Source organism: Neoarius graeffei, chromosome 7 (assembly GCF_027579695.1).
Source record: "Neoarius graeffei isolate fNeoGra1 chromosome 7, fNeoGra1.pri, whole genome shotgun sequence".
Lineage (NCBI taxonomy): Eukaryota > Metazoa > Chordata > Actinopteri > Siluriformes > Ariidae > Neoarius > Neoarius graeffei.
In genome coordinates this window covers 7,210,244-7,229,557 of record NC_083575.1, presented here as the reverse complement: position 1 = coordinate 7,229,557, position 19,314 = coordinate 7,210,244, and the positions used below count along the sequence as shown (strand labels likewise).

The 19,314-nt window shown below is 42.5% G+C and overlaps 1 pseudogene; it reads left to right on the top strand.

Moving 5' to 3' along the window:
• LOC132889082 (interferon alpha-inducible protein 27-like protein 2A) overlaps positions 1 to 9,595 on the top strand; it is a 51,467-nt pseudogene extending 41,872 nt beyond the window's left edge.
• The last annotated feature ends 9,719 nt before the right edge of the window (positions 9,596 to 19,314 follow it).

Here is a 19,314-nt window from a genome sequence, read left to right as displayed (position 1 = left end):
TATACAGTATAATATGCAGCCTTATATACAGTACATTCTCACTGGTCATCAGAATAATCACTATTTTAATGAAAACCCATTGTGTATCACAAAGAGACTTCCTGTCTTCAACGTTAGTGGCAGATAACGTGAGACAGTTTGATAAAATTATTTTTGATTTTAAAAAAAACAAAATTAAGACTTTTAAATAAAAGTTTAATCTTAAATTTTATTTTATAGCAAGTTGCCTCATTCAGTTTTGTCGGATAAGATATGACAGTTGTTCTCATCGAGATATAAATAATGATTACAGTTCCACGTATGAGTTCTGCTCACAGTCAGGTCATCCCAAAGACTACATCATAAAAACAGTACCTACTGCCATATGGCGAGGCAAGCGGGGAGTCAAAGTCTTGCGGTTACCAGAGGACATGCCCCCGACTGTAACCCTAGCTGTATAGGCGAGAGGCCGAGGGCTATAGCAACGGAGATCGGCGCCACCCAGTGCGACTGACTGGGACGGGAGACTGCCTGGGAAGACCAGGTCCTGGCACAGGAAGGACTTTGACTTTTGACAGTTCCATCTATCAGCTCTGCCAAATGCTGTACAATTTCCCAATCTAGTTCTCTGAATGGAAATATTTTGGAGTCTTAACTCATCACAAAATCTTCACACTTTCTCACAATTCATCCATCTAGGTGTCTTCTCACACCATGAAACGGGTTTCTTTTTTTGTGTCTGCAGTGTGGTGAGCAAGAAGGTTTTTCCACCACAGACCACTTCAGCAGTTATATACGTCTAAGTCTCATTTCATTTTTCATCTGAAATGTTGGTAAAAAGGCAATGGAGTGGGTTTTTTTTTTGTTCGTTTTTCAAAATAAAATAAATCGTCAGGCAAAAGTGTTATTTTAAAAATTCTGATTTTTAAAATTCTTAATTTTATTTATATTTATTTTATAGACTTAAATGAATACATTTTAATACATTTATTTTTTCATTCATTTATAACTGACAGACTGATTGAATGTGAAATCACATGCGATGCCCTGACATGTCCGGAGCTGCACGCAGGTAGGGCCACAGTGGTCAGAACAGTGTGTGCTGGCCCCGTTCTTGAGAAGAGTGGGTAATCCGCTTCACCCCATTTCTGACTGCGACTGTGGACTGCAGTTATTCCCAGTAAGCATGAGTCATGAGCTCAGGTTGATTTAAGTCCCTGCCCTTTGTACACACAGCCCGTCACTGCTCCGGACCATAAATGAATTAAAAAATAAAGAAATGACCTGGCTATATCAACCAAAATGAATAAATATTAGATAAAATACATAAATTAATTAATGATAATCAATTAACTTATCACAAAAAACAGGCTTTGTCATCTTGAGAACGCAATAATTTTCTTGAAAACATTATTGCACAAGCAGCTGTTCTCAGCTTCCAGGGCAAATGGTGCAAGCAATGGTTCTTTAAAAAGATTGTTTAAAGAAAGGATATGTAAAAAAAAAATTGTTTGCACTATTAGCGATAGTGCTGTTACAATTTTTTTTTGAACAACTTGGTGAACCCTTCTTCGCGGAAGAGTAATGGTGTCCATTGAGAAGTCCACTTGGGGTATTCTTCTCAAATCCAAGTTCCTTCCCTGTTTACAGAGCGACAGCATCAGAAAGACACAAACTCAAATGTTTAAATTGAGAGAGAGAGAGAGAGAGAGATTTATTTATAATCTCAGGTCGAACATGTTGAAAATTGCATTAAAACATTCATTTGAATTTATCATGAAAATCACCCAGCCCTAGTGTAAGTGTCTTAAAGTAAATACATACTGAGGACCTAATGTTTGTGTTTTGTGTCTTTGAAAGAGTTATGGGGAAAAAATAATAAATCCAATTTTTTTCAATGGTGTTTATTGATCAATCAGGAAAAAACATCAGCGAGCTGCAACAGAACTACAGAGGAGACAAAATAATGAATCTTGGTGTTTGTTCTGGGTTTGTGTTTTTTCTGTAGCAGCTACAGTCTTGTTTGCTCCTGCTGCTCTCACAGCGGTGGGCTTCACGGCTGTTGGCATCAAAGCTGGGTCCATAGCTGCAGGTATGATGTCATCCGCTGCTGTAGCTAATGGAGGAGGAGTAGCAGCAGGCACCTTGGTGCCTATTCTTCAGTCAGTAGGTGAGCCAATATGTCATTCGATCTGCTGGTTTCAGCAAACCACTCATATAAGCAGTTAATAACAAAATTAATCACTGAAATACCTCACCAGCTGATCCATCAATTCAAGCAAGCAAGCAACTAACCAGTAGCCCAATTAGTCCAAGCAACCAACCAATCTGTCAATCGATCGATCAATCAACAAAGCAGTTGACTAATTGGTTCATGTAATCTACCAACAATAAATCAGTACATTCCTCAACCAGTCAGTCAATCATCAGTGGAAGACTGAGTCCAAATCATCAAGGAAGTCAATCTTCACCCAACAATAAGCCAACAATCAATAAATGCATCAACCAGTCAGTCCAACCAAACAGAAACAGTCAGGTGACAGAATCAACTGATCAACCAATCAGTCTGGCATTAAATTAGAACCTGAATCCATGATTCCTAAAAACATTTGTACTTAAAATTTACAGAGTATTTTGTCTTCTCCAAATTGACAATTCAGTTCTATTTGGTCAATCAAGGGATTAATTTATCAAAGTGTCCATCAAACAAGTGCTAAATTTGTGCGTAACCGGGTTCCCATGGGTCATGGAATTTCTGGAATATTGTTTTATGTGATTGAAAAATTTGCTTCCAGATGTGGAAAGTTAGGTGACTGATAATTTTTTGGGGGGCAGAGTCATGGAATATAAGGGGATTTTGTTTAATTTTGATTTGCCATTTATCATGTACTCCATGCAGGGGGGTTTTTTGTTTGTTTTTTGTTTTTTTAAACGACATTATTCCGTGATGTTTTGGGAATAAAAACATTTTGTATTGAAACTGTAAACTAAAACTTGGTTTATTGTTTCTTCAGCACGAAGGCGGCCTGTCTTTCTGTTTGTCACAGGTAATGGAAATTCAGCTTTTTATTCAGTGAAAGTCAGGAAATTTGGGATTTGAGTTCAAACTCCCTGACATAAGAATGACCAGTATGCAAAAACCAAAAATTATCACCCATGTGTTAGGGCTGTCGAAGTTAACGCGATAATAACTCATTAACGCGATCTCAATTTATCACGATTAAAAAAAATAGTGCCATTAACGCAAATTCTAATTTGGCCCTGCGAGTCACCCGTAGTTCCTGTTGAGGCTTGTCGCGCGCTGCTTCAATAACAGTAAGTGTGAGTGATGGAGAAAGGTCTGTTAAACGGGAAGTTTCATTTCAAAAGTTTTATTTCAAAAGAAGAGTGTGACTGAGTTGGTTTTGGTATGCACTTTGCAGTTCTAAAATATTTTTGTAAAGTGAGATTTCGGTATGCTGTAGTATAGGGTGACCAGATTTCCCTAGTCTGAAACCGGGACACTTTTGCGCGCGACCATGCTCGTGCACGCACACCTTTTTTTTTTTTTTAACGTAAACATGACACTCGGAGAGGTGCTCTTACCATTTTGTTGAAGCTCACATTTATCAACATCTCACATGAAATAAAACAAACAGGCATTTTGTTATCTAGTAGCATAGTGGTATACAGATCAGTTAAATTATGGTCAGACAGCAGATTTTGTAATGGCTGAGAATAGGCCAGGCTATGTCCATAGGCCAAATTTAAACTGATTTATTTCACCTGTTTGTGAGAACACCAAGAAGAACGCATATGCACATGTAGGCTATATCTCTAAAATTGTATGCACTATAGCATGAACTTAAAAAGTAGATATGTGACCTCAGCATAGCCTCGGTCAGAATCAACCTTACTAACCATTCCCCACAACTGAATGAATAAAGCAAGAAGATGTGTACAAAAGTGAACACTTTAATAGAAGGTGCAACAAGCTGTTCAACACAGCAATATGGCCAAACTGTCAGAATGGTATGTTAAACAGAAACAAAAAAGAGACAAGTGATTTGAGAATATATACCTACGGAAGCCGAGAGATGCCCTTCATATAATCCTTTTTTTATTCACCTTGTTATCCCGAGATAACGACATAATTAATTCAGGATCTCGAGAAAACAACACAACTAATTTGAGATCTCGAGAAAACAAAACCATTATTCCGAGATAACGACATAATTAATTCAGGATCTCGAGAAAACAACACAACTAATTCAAGACCTTGAGAAAACAAAACTGTTATTCCGAGATCTCAAGAAAACAAGACAATTATTCCATGATCTCGAGTAAACAGCTGAGAAATGGTTCATTCAGGTGCGCCAAGAGACTTGTGATATGCTGACTTTGGGGCTATTTCTCATTCTATATAGACGCAACTTTGGTCATTAGAATGTCTGGAATAATCAATCACCTAATAAGGCAATATTTTGATCAGGGGTTGACACAGGGAGAGATCGGATTAAGTCTTTTAATAAGGGATGATTTCAAAATTAGTCCGCGGCACCTCCGCAGAAGACTGGCCCGGCTTCGTCTCTACTGACGGAGATACAGTGATCCAGCTGAGATCATGAAATAATTGTTTTGTTTTCTCGAGATCTCGAAATAACAGTTTTGTTTTCTCGAGATCTCAAATTAGTTGTGTTGTTTTCTCGAGAGCCTGAATTAATTATGTCGTTATCTCGGGATAACAAGGTGAATAAAAAAAGATTATATGAAGGGCCTCTCGTGGCTTCCATAAATATACACTCAAACAAAACAGCAGTAAAGGAGGAGAGGGGCGACAGCCCGAGGAAAGCCCCCACAGAAGCACACAGCATTTGCAACATAGGCTACCCAACTCAGTACAAGAACAAAGCACTTACAGTGTGTGCAGTAGGCTTCGTGCGCATTGTTCTGCACCTCTCGGAGGAAGGGGTAGGTGCCCTGTAAATCTCTGGAAAAGGTACGTTTTCTTTACGGCATAATTGCTGCGGCATTACTGCTGCTAGCTGCTAGACAAAGAACATTCGCGCCAGTTAATGTTTATTTTATTGTTGCATGGCAACACGTTCTGTTGTATGGAATAATGTGGCTAAATAAACACCCATGCCACAGGGCCAGGGGGCAGTAACCAGGAAAGTTTGCGATTCCTGTCAATTCATCAAAATAGTAAATGCAGACATTTCTCCGCTAATGATTCCCACGCTGCTCAGTCGCAAACATCGTGAGTGGCGAAAACCGGGACATATCCGTGTCCCGGCAGACTTTTGTCGGGACTCGGGACACACAACCCCAAATCGGGACTGTCCCGGTAAAACCGGGACGTCTGGTCACCCTACTGTAGCACTGTGATACGACACTAAATGTCTTTATTGAAGTCCAGCTGCAGTTTATTTTTGTTTGCACAGCACTGTGAAGTCCTATAGGCTGTGACTGAATACAACTCCAGCACAATTGAAGTTTTATTTCATTTTTATTTTCTTTTGTCACACATGTCTGAACTGAGACACAGTAGTATGTCACTACATGTTTTATATTTGAAAAATCCAATTTTGTGTTTTGTATGTTCAGTACTGCCTAGTACAGTGGGACAAAAAAGTATTTAGTCAGCCACCAATTGTGCAAGTTCTCCCACTTAAAAAGATGAGAGAGGCCTGTCATTTTCATCATAGGTACACTTCAACTATGAGAGACAGAATGGGGGGAAAGAATCCAGGAAATCACATTGTAGGATTTTTAATGAATTAATTGGTAAATTCCTCGGTAAAATAAGTATTTGGTCACCTACAAACAAGCAAGATTTCTGGCTCTCACAGACCTGTAACAACTTCTTTAAGAGGCTCCTCTGTCCTCCACTCGTTACCTGTATTAATGGTACCTGTTTGAACTCGTTATCAGTATAAAAGACACCTGTCCACAACCTCAAACAGTCACACTCCAAACTCCACTATGGCCAAGACCAAAGAGCTGTCAAAGGACACCAGAAACAAAACTGTAGACCTGCACCAGGCTGGGAAGACTGAATCTGCAATAGGTAAGCAGCTTGGTGTGAAGAAATCAACTGTGGGAGCAATTATTAGAAAATGGAAGACATACAAGACCACTGATAATCTCCCTCGATCTGGGGCTCCACGCAAGATCTCACCCTGTGGGGTCAAAATGATCACAAGAACGGTGAACAAAAATCCCAGAACCACACGGGGGGACCTAGTGAATGACCTGCAGAGAGCTGGGACCAAAGTAACAAAGGCTACCATCAGTAACACACTACGCCGCCAGGGACTCAAATCCTGCAGTGCCAGACGTGTCCTCCTGCTTAAGCCAGTACATGTCCAGGCCCATCTGAAGTTTGCTAGAGAGCATTTGGATGATCCAGAAGAGGATTGGGAGAATGTCATATGGTCAGATGAAACCAAAATAGAACTTTTTGGTAAAAACTCAACTTGTCGTGTTTGGAGGAGAAAGAATGCTGAGTTGCATCCAAAGATCACCATACCTACTGTGAAGCATGTGGGTGGAAACATCATGCTTTGGGGCTGTTTTTCTGCAAAGGGACCAGGACGACTGATCCGTGTAAAGGAAAGAATGAATGGGGTCATGTATCGTGAGATTTTGAGTGAAAACCTCCTTCCATCAGCAAGGGCATTGAAGACGAAATGTGGCTGAGTTTTTCAGCATGACAATGATCCCAAACACACCGCCCGGGCAACGAAGGAGTGGCTTCGTAAGAAGCATTTCAAGGTCCTGGAGTGGCCTAGCCAGTCTCCAGATCTCAACCCCATAGAAAATCTTTGGAGGGAGTTGAAAGTCCGTGTTGCCCAGCGACAGCCCCAAAACATCACTGCTCTAGAGGAGATCTGCATGGAGGAATGGGCCAAAATACCAGCAACAGTGTGTGAAAACCTTGTGAAGACTTACAGAAAATGTTTGACCTCTGTCATTGCCAACAAAAGGTTTATAACAAAGTATTGAGATGAACTTTTGTTATTGACCAAATACTTATTTTCCACCATAATTTGCAAATAAATTCTTTAAAAATCAGACAATGTGATTTTCTGGATTTTTTTTTTTTCTCATTTTGTCTCTCATAGTTGAAGTGTACCTATGATGAAAATGACAGACCTCTCTCATCTTTTTAAGTGGGAGAACTTGCACAATTGGTGACTGACTAAATACTTTTTTGCCCCACTGTATGTAAGTGAAAAAACTCACTTACCATTTTCTCTTGTACCAGCAGTTTTTAACAAGTACTTTTAGCATAAAATGTGTTCACCATTTTAATCGTAACATTTCACTTTAAAAGCCTTATTCATTTACATAGATTTTAAAAAATGTGATTAATCGCGATTAACTATATGAAATTCTGAGATTAATCGCGATTAAATTTTTTAATCGTTTGACAGCCCTTATATATATATATATATATATATATATATATATATATATATATATATATAATACATACACTATATATATACACACATACACTTGGTGGGTGTGTGTGTGTGTGTGTGTGTGTGTGTGTGTGTGTGTATATATATATATATATATATATATATACACACACACACATACGTGTGTGTGTTTTTGTTTTTACACATACACATGGGTGATAATTTTTGGTTTTTGCATACTGGTCATTCTTATGTCAGGGAGTTTGAACTCAAATCCCAAATTTCCTGACTTTCACTGAATAAAAAGCTGAATTTCCATTCATTACCTGTGACAAACATAAAGACAGGCCGCCTTCGTGCTGAAGAAACAATAAACCAAGTTTTGGTTCACAGTTTCAATACAAAATGTTTTATTCCCAAAATATCAAGGAATATATATGTATGTGTGTACATACATGTATATATGTGTGTGTGTGTGTGTATATATATATATATATATATATATATATACACGTGTATACACACACACACACACACACACACACACGTGTGTGTGTGTGTGTGTGTGTGTGTGTGTGTGTGTATATATATATATATATATATATATATTAGGCTTGGCATGGTTATGGGAAAAAAACTGAACCGTACGATACGCCTGTTGCGGTGCAATACGCGTATAAACCGCGGTACCCCTATTTAAGACGTTCGCCAAAAAAAAAAAAGCCGAATGCCCGTATGAAACCACGTGGTTCTCTTTCGCGCGAACAGGGGTGATAGCGTTCCGGCGCCGCGCCGGATTTCCGGCGTACCGCGGCGCCGGAAAAAAAAAAAATCTAGTTCGCCCATTATCCTGTGTCATTCTGAGATGCGCAGATAGACAGTAAAGGGAATTCGGAATTCCCTTTACTGTCTATCTGCGCATCTCAGAATGACACAGGATAATGGGCGAACTAGATTTTTTTTTTTTTTCCGGCGCCGCGGTACGCCGGAAATCCGGCGCGGCGCCGGAACGCTATCACCCCTGCGCGAAAGAATTGAAATGACAGCGGAGTGTGGATGGCAAGTGCAAAAATGGCAAGTGGGAGTGGAGAAGGCAGGTCGTCGTACATAGAGGATGCCCCCGCGGCATTCAAATCAGGTGTGTGGGAACAGTTTGGTTTTCCCATTACATGCGATGACGCCGGCAAAAAATCAATTGACAAAAACGTCACAATATGCAAGCTTTGTAAAGTACGAATGCCGTACACTCGTGGGAATACTTCAAATATGTCTGCACATCTAAAGAGACATCACACGAGTGTATCAGAGGAGGTGAGGAGAGAGCCTGCCAAAACGCAAACTCAGATCACTGCGGCATTCAAACAGACTCTGCCTTTGGACCCCACGAAGGCAAAATCCATAACGAAACTCAGTTTGTGCATGATTATTTCATTGTAACTATAATTTTAACCTCTCTTAAATGCTGTATCCTAAACTATGTTTACTTAAGGTAAATAGTAGGCTATATGCCCAAATACAGAGTACTTAAGATTTAAAAAAAAAAAAAACGCAATACGTACCGAACCGCGACTTTTGTGAACCGTGCCACCCCTAATATATATATATTGTGTGTATGTGTGTGTGTATATATATATATATATATATATACACACACACACACATATATATATATACACGTGTGTATATGTATGTGTGTGTGTGTATATATATATATATATATATATATATATATATATATATATATATACACACACACATAAATATATATATAAAATATATATATTTTTCGTGTGTGTGTGTATATATATATATATATATATATATATATATATATATATATATATATATATATTCCATGAAGATGAATGAATAGAGTTTGTAATTTCTGATTTCTAAACTCTGCTCCCAAGGAGCCGCTGGCTTTTCAGCTGCCACCACAGGAGGCGTGACAGTTACAGGCGGTTTGGTAGGAGGTGTGCTGGGGTGGTTTTCTCGAAAAGGACGCAAGGATCAACCTCCACAGCTCCCTTAACCACCGAATGTAGCCAAGAGCACTAAATCACCAGGTCCTGAGACTGAAAATTAATCAGATGATGATGATGATGATTGCAACCCTTCAAATTGTCCTCCTTACATGGAACTCCAGAAGTGTTGATGAAATTTCCTCTGTGAATGTGTACTAAAATAAATACTTCCTGTGAATCAAACATTTGTGCTTTTGTGTCTCTGAATTTGTCAAGATTCCTCAATAAGCAAATGAGAGAAGGGCTGAGCTGACTTTTGTGCATTTTAAAGTTGTTTTGAATTTATTAGAAATGTACAAACCCTGGCAAAAAAATATAGAATCACTACTCTTGGAGGATGTTCATTCAGCTGTTTTACTTTTGACCAAAAAAACAAGTCACAGATGATATGATGTAATTATTTTATTTAACAGCTGAACATTCTGGCTTTGTAAAATATACCTCAAAATTAAACAACACTGTAATTAATGCCAATTTTTTTAAGCTCAAGTAGAGGAAAAAATTATGGAATCGCTCAATGATGAAGAAAAATTATGGAGTCACCCTATAACTTGCATTTCTAAAACAAATACCCACACACGCCTAAATATGCAAATTAGTCTGAAGTTAAGAGTGCCTGTAGACCTTAACGAGCTGTTTGCATGTGGCTGATTGACAGGAAACATGGCCGTAACAAGAGAGCCGTCAGTTGAACCAATGGAATGATTATAATAAAACTCCTTCAAGAAGGCAATTCAACATGGAGTGTGGCAAAAGATGTTGGTTGTTCCCAGTCAGCTGTGTCTAAAATTTGGCACAAGCACAAACAATGGGAGGGTTGTAAAAGGGAAAAGTACAGGTAGACCAAGGAAGACAAAGCGTCAGGACAGTAAACTCAAAGCAATATGCCTTGAAAATAGAAAATGCACAACAAAAGAAATGAAAAACAAATGGGCAGAAATAGGAGTCAATGTTTGTGCTTGAACTGTAAGAAATCGGTTGAAGGAAATGGGACTTACATACATAAAAGCCAAACGTAAACCATCATTAACACCTAAACAGAAGAAAACAAAGTTCCAGTGGGCTAAAGAGATGGCGTCATGGACTGTGGATGATTGGATGAAAGTGATATTCAGTGATGAATCACGAATCTGCATTGGCAGAGTAGATGTTGCTGGAACTTTTGTTTGGTGTAGTTCCAATGAAACATAAAGATGACTGGCTGAAGAAAACAAGCAAATTTCCACAGTCATTAATGATACGGGGTTGGATGTCAGGTAAAGGACTTGTGGAGATGGCAGTCATTAATTACCTCTACAGTAAATGCACAAATGTACATGGAAATTTTGGACACTTTTCTCATTCCATCAATTGAAAATATTTTTGGTGGTGAAGTCATTTTTCAGGATAATAATGCATCTTGCCACAGAGCAAAAAGCATTAAAACTTTTCTTCAGGAAAGGCAGATCAACTCAATGACACGGCCAGAAAACTCAATCCAGTTGAAAATTTATGGTGGAAACTGGAAAGGGGGAAAAAAATGTCCATGGCGCGGATACATCCTGCAAATCTGATCTGTCAACTGCTAGGTGAGAAAGTTGGAACCTGAGTGATAAAGAATACTGTTTTTCATTAGTGAAGTCCACGCCTCAAAGAATTCAAGAGGAGGTGCAACAAAGTACTAATTGTGACTTTGTTTTTTTGCTACAAAGTAAAACAGCTGAATGAACATACTCCAAGAGTAGTGATTCCATATTTTTTGCCAGGGGTAGTAGGTGATTCACCATTTGAATGATCTTTGTGATAAAACTTCAGTGCAAATATGTGTGTCTGCACGTTTCAATGACATACCAAGAGTTTCCTGGGACATAGCAAGCGTATCTCTACTCACATGCATCTGTTACTGACACAATGAGTCTCTCCAGTGGTGTAGTGTCTCTCTAATTACATACTGGGTGTCAAGTTATCAGGGGTCTTTGCTTAAAAGCCTGCCCAAACTTGAAAAGGGCCTTGGCCAACTTCAGGATTGGCTGGATCAACTCAGACTTGGCAACTCCTTTAACTTTCCTTTTTTGTTTTATTTCAGGTGATTTGAAGATTACATCAGTTGGTCGGGTAGTTTGTCAATTAGTTAGTTAACCAGTTAGGTTGAAAACCTTTACGGTGCAAAGGGAATAGAAAAGAAAATACAGTTACTTTCAGTTCTCTTCACAACAGCACTTAACTCTTTTTAAACATAAGCTACATTTCAACAATGCAAAACATAGATAATGTATGACATTGTACATGCTAAGGCTAACTGCCAATTCCATAATACTTGCACTAGCAGGCTAGTAAAGAAAATTAACCACATTAGCTTAGCTTAACATTATACCATCACAGGATTCCTAACACCAAAAATGCTAACTAATAACAAATTCTAACAGAAAACTGTTTGCCCACCAGTAGCTTCCCTGCAGCCGGTTTCACTAAGTTAGACTATGACTTTAACTTAGACAGCGGGTATAGTCGGGCTTAGCATAGACGTCTAACAAATACTGTTGCACAAAGCAGGTAAGACTCCGACTATCTTAAGTCGTACTATGCTGCAAAGGATTGTGGGTATTTTAAGACTCTTTTCAAAACAAAAAAAATGGCGGACAGTGGTCGTTCAGTGCCGTTTAGTCACCCGGAAAATCTGGCTATATTAGAGGAATTTAATTCCTACAACGACGTTTTATTAGGCAAATTCAGCGAAGAATGTAGCAATAAGAAAAAACATGAAGTGTGGGAAAAAATAACGTCGTCTGTGAATAGCGTTAATCCATCTGCGAGAAGAGATGTTGCTGCCGTGCATAAAAACACCCCCACTGGAGGAGGGGGTTTGAAGAAACTAAAAGTAACCACCGAAATGGTCATCAACATTTATGGCGACGAGTTGCCCTTATTCTGGGGAGTGAAAGGAGGAAAGGAGAGCGGAGTAACCGGCTTCGCCAGACCCAGCAGCAACTCCCTTAGCAACGTTGAAGCTGAGGCTCCTTCACCCTCGGAGTTGTCATCACCCAGTACCTGCGCGGATGTGACACTACACGAAGAGCCTACCAAAAGGAAAGACTGCAACTTAAATTGAAGAGACTCGCGCAGATGGAGGAGTGATGTAGTAGTGTGTGTGTGTGTGTGTGTGTGTGTGTGTGTGAGTGTATATGAGAGAGAGAGAGAGAGAGAGAGAGAGATAAGTGATGAGTGGTGATGTAATTATATGCATAAATGAATTGATATTTATATTATTTATATATATTTATAAGTAATAAAATGAATAAGCTGGCATTACACTGTTTGTTCTTTATTGAATACTTTATAGTTAGATTATAATAGCCTAAATTTGTGTATTACATACTTGCAATGTACTTCACTGCCTTAACATTTCAAGCTTTCTTGTAGTTATTGACATTGATGGCACTTATGGCTTGACTTTTTTTTTTTAATTAAATTTTATAGCCCTTAGACCCATATTAGACTGGGGGGAGGGTGTCTTACTTTTTAAGCCTAAAATTAGACTTAAAAAATTAGTCTTAACTTTTGTGAAACTGTCTTACTTGCATTAGACTGGTCTATAAAGAAACTTAAGACCAATCTTAACCCATATTCCAGTCTAAACTACTTTAGTGAAACCGGACCCTGGAGGAGATGACCAGTACTTTTGCAACTTAGGCATTCAGCACTTTTCTGTGCCTGCCACTAGAGATAAGAACCTTAAGCATCTACTTCCTGTTCTAAACTAAAAGTCCCTTTTTCTTATTTTAAACCAAAAGTCCCTGTCATCCCAGATCTGGCAGCACACTGGGTATCTACAATGTGTCCATCAAGTGTGACACCCATGATGTAACCCATGCCCCAATGACAAACCACATGTCTCAAATGACATCGCGAGGATCTCCAGTGATGTACCCAGTGTCTTTAATGACGTACATCTCCACTGACATGGCAAGTGTCTCCACTGAAACTGCTCAGGACTGTATTAATCATGAAAAAGTATTTAAAAGTTTTCTTCAAGATGGATTCCTGAATTCCTTGTGAGAAACCTGGTTTTCTGGGGAAAGCATCAATGTGAGTAAAATGGGGAAATTCTGGATCTGACCTTTTTTATGTCAGTAATGGAGTTCGTAAGGGGGGAACCTTATCTCCTTTTTGATTCAATATTTATGTGCAATGTGTTTTGTCAGTGCATTGAAATGGATATGACACAGGAGTGTGTGGTTATTATTTATTATCAACCACCTAATGCATGTAGATGATTTGGTGCGGTTTTTGTCCATATCATGCTGTTCTTCATCAAATATAATGCACAAAAGAGTCATATTATGATTGTTAGAACTAAGGAAGACACAAAATCGGCATTTCCTGATCTCTTCCACTCTGGCACTGCCCTTCAGATGTGTCATGAGATTAGATATCCACATGGTTATGTTCCATAACCAGTGATCTTTTCGACAATAAGGATATTTATAGACTGTATCGCAAATTATATAAACTCCAGAAAACATGTTGGCGAGGAAATTTAGTATGTGTTGAGTCAGTGACTGAAGGTACTAACTAATACAAGGAACACCACACAAGACTTGCAGTCGTCTTGCCATTACAATTTGACCCTTATCAGATTTTCTCTTTACACTTGCCCATTTTTCCTGCTTCCAACACATCAACATCAAAAACTGACTCCATCCATCATCTGTAGCCGCTTATCCTGTTCTACAGGGTCACAGGCAAGCTGGAGCCTATCCCAGTTGACTATGGGCGAGAGGCAGGGTACACCCTGGACAAGTCACCAGGTCATCGTGGGGCTGACACATAGAGACACACAACCATTCACACTCACACCTACGGTCAATTTAGAGCCACCAATTAGCCTAACCTACATGTCTTTGGACTGTGGGGGAAACCGGAGCACCCGGAGGAAACCCACACAGACACGGCGAGAACATGCAAACTCCACACAGAAAGGCCCTTGCTGGGCTCGAACCCAGACCTTCTTGCTCTGAGGCGACAGTGCTAACCATTACACCACCATACCGCCCCAAAAACTGACTCATTTGCTTTCTAAGATATCCCACCCCCTTGACAGGTGCCATTGTAATAAGCCAATCACTCTTGCTCATTTCATCTGTCAGTGGGTTGAATGTTCCAGCTGATTGGTGTAAGTGTACATTATCTACATCTGCAAAAGGCATGAATTTGGCTTTCATTGATCAAAAATGTGGAGCCACTGGTTTTCTTGCCTGGATGGAAATATCTGATCATTGTTGAATGTCTTACTGTACTTTCTGTTCTTATTTTATTATTGTTGTTTTAAATCTTACTTTCCTTCAATGGATGCCTCTATGAAGCTGTGTCAATACTAAAGTTTGAACTGAATTGAATATGAAGTAATATTATGCATATGCGCTGCTTTTTCCATGGAATAAAAACGTGTTTGTGGAAAGGCCCTGATGTGGGTGGAGCACAGAAGCATGGGAGGCGGTTGTTTGCAACTTAATTATTTCCTTTATAGCTGCTTTTCAGCACACAACTCAGACTCTCTCTTACATACACACACAGGCTACTATCAAGCCCTCAGCGCCGACCTCCCCTTCTTACTCTCTTTTTATAGGGTGCGGTCACTGGAGGAGACACGCAAACACACGTTAATTGACAACAGGTGTAGTGACACGACCACTCACCTTCCCTGACTCCACCCTCCATTCACAGACTGACGCTCGGCTACGCCCCCGCTGCCACATACCCCCACCGCCCAACTCAGGCTGGGGAGCCGTTCGGCCTGACGCGGCCTTCCCCCCCCTGATGGGACAGGAAGTCCGCCACCACCATCTGTGCCCCCGGCCTGTGGACCACCTTGAATTTAAATGGCTGGAGTGCAAGATACCAATGGGTGATCCGCACATTGGCATCCTTCATGCGGTGAAGCCACTGGAGGGGCGCGTGGTCCAAACAGAGGGTGAAAGAGTGTCCCAGCAGGTAGTACCAGAGGGCAAGGACTGCCCACTTGATAGCTAGGCACTCTTTCTCTATCGTGCTGTACCTGCCTTCCCACATCGACAGCTTCCGGCTAATGTACAGCACGGGACGCTCCACCCCTTCCACCTTCTGGGACAGAATGGCCCCCAGCCCTCTGTCCAACGCGTCTGTCTGTAAAATAAAGGGGAGAGAAAAGTCAGGGGAGTGTAACAGTGGCCCCCACACAGTGCAGCCTTAGAGATAAGAACCTGTTGGAATTGCTCTGTCCACTGGACCGGATCTGGTGCTCCCTTTTTAGTGAGATCCGTCAGCGGGCTGGTGATGTCCAAATAATTAGGTATGAACCTACGATAGTAGCCAGTCAGCCCTAGGAACTGTCTCACCCCCTTTTTGGTCTTGGGCCTCGGGCAGGCCGCACTCGCTGCCGTCTTATTAATTTGGGGACGCACCTGCCCATGGCCTAAGTGGAAACCCAGATACCATACTTCCACCCGCCCAATCACACATTTCTTTGGGTTAGCTGTGAGACCCGCCCACCTCAGTGACTTTAGGACGGCCCTAAGGTGTTCGAGGTGCCGCAGCCAGTCATTGCTGTAGATGATAATATCATCAAGATAGGCGGCTGCATAGGTGGTGTGGGGGTGGAGGACCCTGTCCATAAGCCGCGGAATGTAGCAGGTGCCCCAAACAGCCCAAAAGGAAGTGTGACGAACTGGTGTAAGCCAAACGGTGTGGAAAAAGCCGTTTTCTCTCAGGACAGAGGAGTCAAGGGGATCTGCCAATATCCCTTCGTTAAATCCAGTGTCAAATAAAAACGAGCAGTGCCTAATTGATCAAGCAACTTGTCAATGCGAGGCATTGGGTACGTGTCAAATTTAGACACCGCATTGACTTTCCTATAGTCCACACAGAACCGGACCAACCCATTGGTCTTGGGGACCAGGACCACTGGGCTGCTCCAGTCACTGTGGGACTCCTCGATTATGCCCATTTCAAGCATGGCTTCAAGTTCATCCCGGACCACCTTTTTTTTGTGTTCAGGCAGGGGGTAAGGGCGGCTGTGCACTACCACCCCGGGGGCATCTCAATGTGGTGTTCTATAAGGTGGGTGCGGCTGGGCAGGGGTGAAAACACATCGGAAAATTATTTCTGCAACTGGGCTACCTCCATGAACTAGGTTGGGGAGAGGTGGTCTCCACAGGGGACCAGAGCGGTCGGCGATGTCAATTTTCTTTTTTGAGCCTCTGGCTCCAGCTCCGCCTTCTCCAGAATTACTGACACCAACACCATGGGGACCTCCTCATTCCAATGTTTTAATAGATTGAGGTGGTAAATTTGCAATGCCCCACCCCTGTCCATTCGCCTCACCTCATAGCTGATGTCCCCGACTCGCCGTGTGACCTCAAAGGGCCCTTGCCACTTGGCGACCAATTTGGAGCTCGACGTGGGCAGTAATACGAGTACTTTGTCTCCCGGTATGAACTCTCTAAGGCACGTGCCCCTGTCATACAGTCGGACTTGACATTCTTGCACCTGCCGCAAATTCTCCTGGGTTAAGTGCGTGAGTGTGTGGAGTTTGGCACGCAGGTCGAGAACATATTGAATTTCGTTCTTACTAGGTCCCTCCTCCCAATTTTCACGTAGCACATCCAAAATGCCACGCGGCTTAAGCCCATATAATAATTCAAACGGTGAAAACCCTGTGGAGGCTTGCGGGACCTCTCATACTGCAAATAACAGGGGCTCGAGCCACTTATCCCAATTATGTGCATCTTCTCTTATGAACTTCCGAATTATATTTTTGAGAGTTCAATTAAACCGTTCTACTAAGCCATCCATTTGTGGGTGATAGACACTGGTCCGGATAGGCTTAATCCCTGGTAACCCATACAGCTTGCGCAGTGTGCGTGACATGAATGTAGTGCCTTGGTCTGTCAGGATTTTTTTCGGAATCCCGACCTGGGAGATAAAGCGGAAGAACGCTTCCACAATACTGCATGCTGAGATATTGCGAAGAGGCACTGCTTATGGGTATCGCGTTGCATAGTCCACCAGAACTAAAATAAAGCGATATCCCCATGCTAACCGATTGAATGGCCTGACGAGATCCATCCCAATTCTTTCAAAAGGGATCTTGATGAAAGGGAGAGGGCGCAAAGGCGCTTTTGGAGTGGCCATGGAATTTACTAATTGGCATTCGCAGCACGCTGCACACCACCGATGGACATCCCCGCGAATCCCTGGCCAATAGAACCGGGCCATTATTCGGGCTAGTGTTTTATCCTACCCTAAGTGTCCGGCCATGGGATTAAAGTGAGCTGCCTGTAATATGAATTCCCGGCGGCTCTTTGGAATTAATAACTGCGTTATCTTTTCACCAGTTTGAGTGTCCTGCATCACTCGGTATAACCTATTCTTAATAATAGTAAAGTAGGGGGGGCGGCACGGTGGTGTAGTGGTTAGCGCTGTCGCCTCACAGCAAGAAGGTCCTGGGTTCGAGCCCCGGGGCCGGCGAGGGCCTTTCTGTGCGGAGTTTGCATGTTCTCCCCGTGTCCGCGTGGGTTTCCTCCGGGTGCTCCGGTTTCCCCCACAGTCCAAAGACATGCAGGTTAGGTTAACTGGTGGCTCTAAATTGACCGTAGGTGTGAATGTGAGTGTGAATGGTTGTCTGTGTCTATGTGTCAGCCCTGTGATGACCTGGCGACTTGTCCAGGGTGTACCCCGCCTTTCGCCCATAGTCAGCTGGGATAGGCTCCAGCTTGCCTGCGACCCTGTAGAAGGATAAAGCGGCTAGAGATAATGAGAGAGAGAGAGAGAGAGTAAAGTAGGGGAAGGCCGGCGTCGCATTTGGCTGGAGAATTTGACCATCGATTACTCTCACTTGGTCAAATGCATGCTGCAGAGTCCCATCTCACGACTGCTCTAACGGGAAATCCCCAAGGGAATCCCCCAGAGAGGGAGGAGGGGCGGGGCGCTCCTCACTCCGCATACCGCTCTGACGCGGTGCTGACGTAGACGGCTCTGTGACAACTTCTCCCGCCAATGCTACTCCGGGACTTTCCCCAGACGGATTACTGCAGGACCCACTCCTCACTATGTGCGTCATTAACTCCTTAAAACCTGGTCAATCAGTCCCCAAAATCAGCGAGTGGGTGAGATGAGGGTTAACTGCTGCCCTTACACAATGCTTTTCCCCTCGAAATAGAATGTGGATGGACACCAAAGGGTAGTCGTGAACATCCCCATGCACACACAACACCTTCACCACTCATGCTCTCTCCAATGTCTCACCTTGCACCAGGCTTTGGTGGATTGAGGTCTGGTTACAGCCGGAATCCACCAAAGCCTGGTACGTATCCCCTTAGACACTTACCGGTATACGATACGCTTTGGCCCGATCGAGGGCGGTTTCTGGAGCGTTGGGGACCCGGACCACCATGCCCCCCTCCATTGTGGAGCACTGATGTTGGAGATGTCCTGGCTCCCTGCAGCGCCAGCACACCGGCCCAGGCTCTCCCTCTGCACTGGTGTTATGGGCATCACTCACCTGGGGGAGGAGGAGACACAGACAAGGAAGGGGAAAATGGGAGGACACCACGGGAGCGCCAGGCCGGCTGGGGGGGGAGCTGGTCCCCACCTCCGCGGTGGGGAAATGGGGCGAGGACAGGAAGCAGAGAGAGAGAGAGCAAAGAGAGAGGAGAAGAGGAGAGATGCCTTCCTGCCGTCGGAACTGCTCCCATGTGGTCCTCTGCCAGCTCGATAGCTTGGTCCAGCGACGCCGGACCCACTCTGTGGTTCCTTCTGGAAATCACGCGACAAATTGCTCCAGTGTCACCAGGTTGATCACTCCCTCGGCGTCGCGGTCGTCTGCCCTCAGCCACTGCCAGCAGGTGTCCCGGAATTGTTGCTCGAACGCGAATGGTCGGCCGACC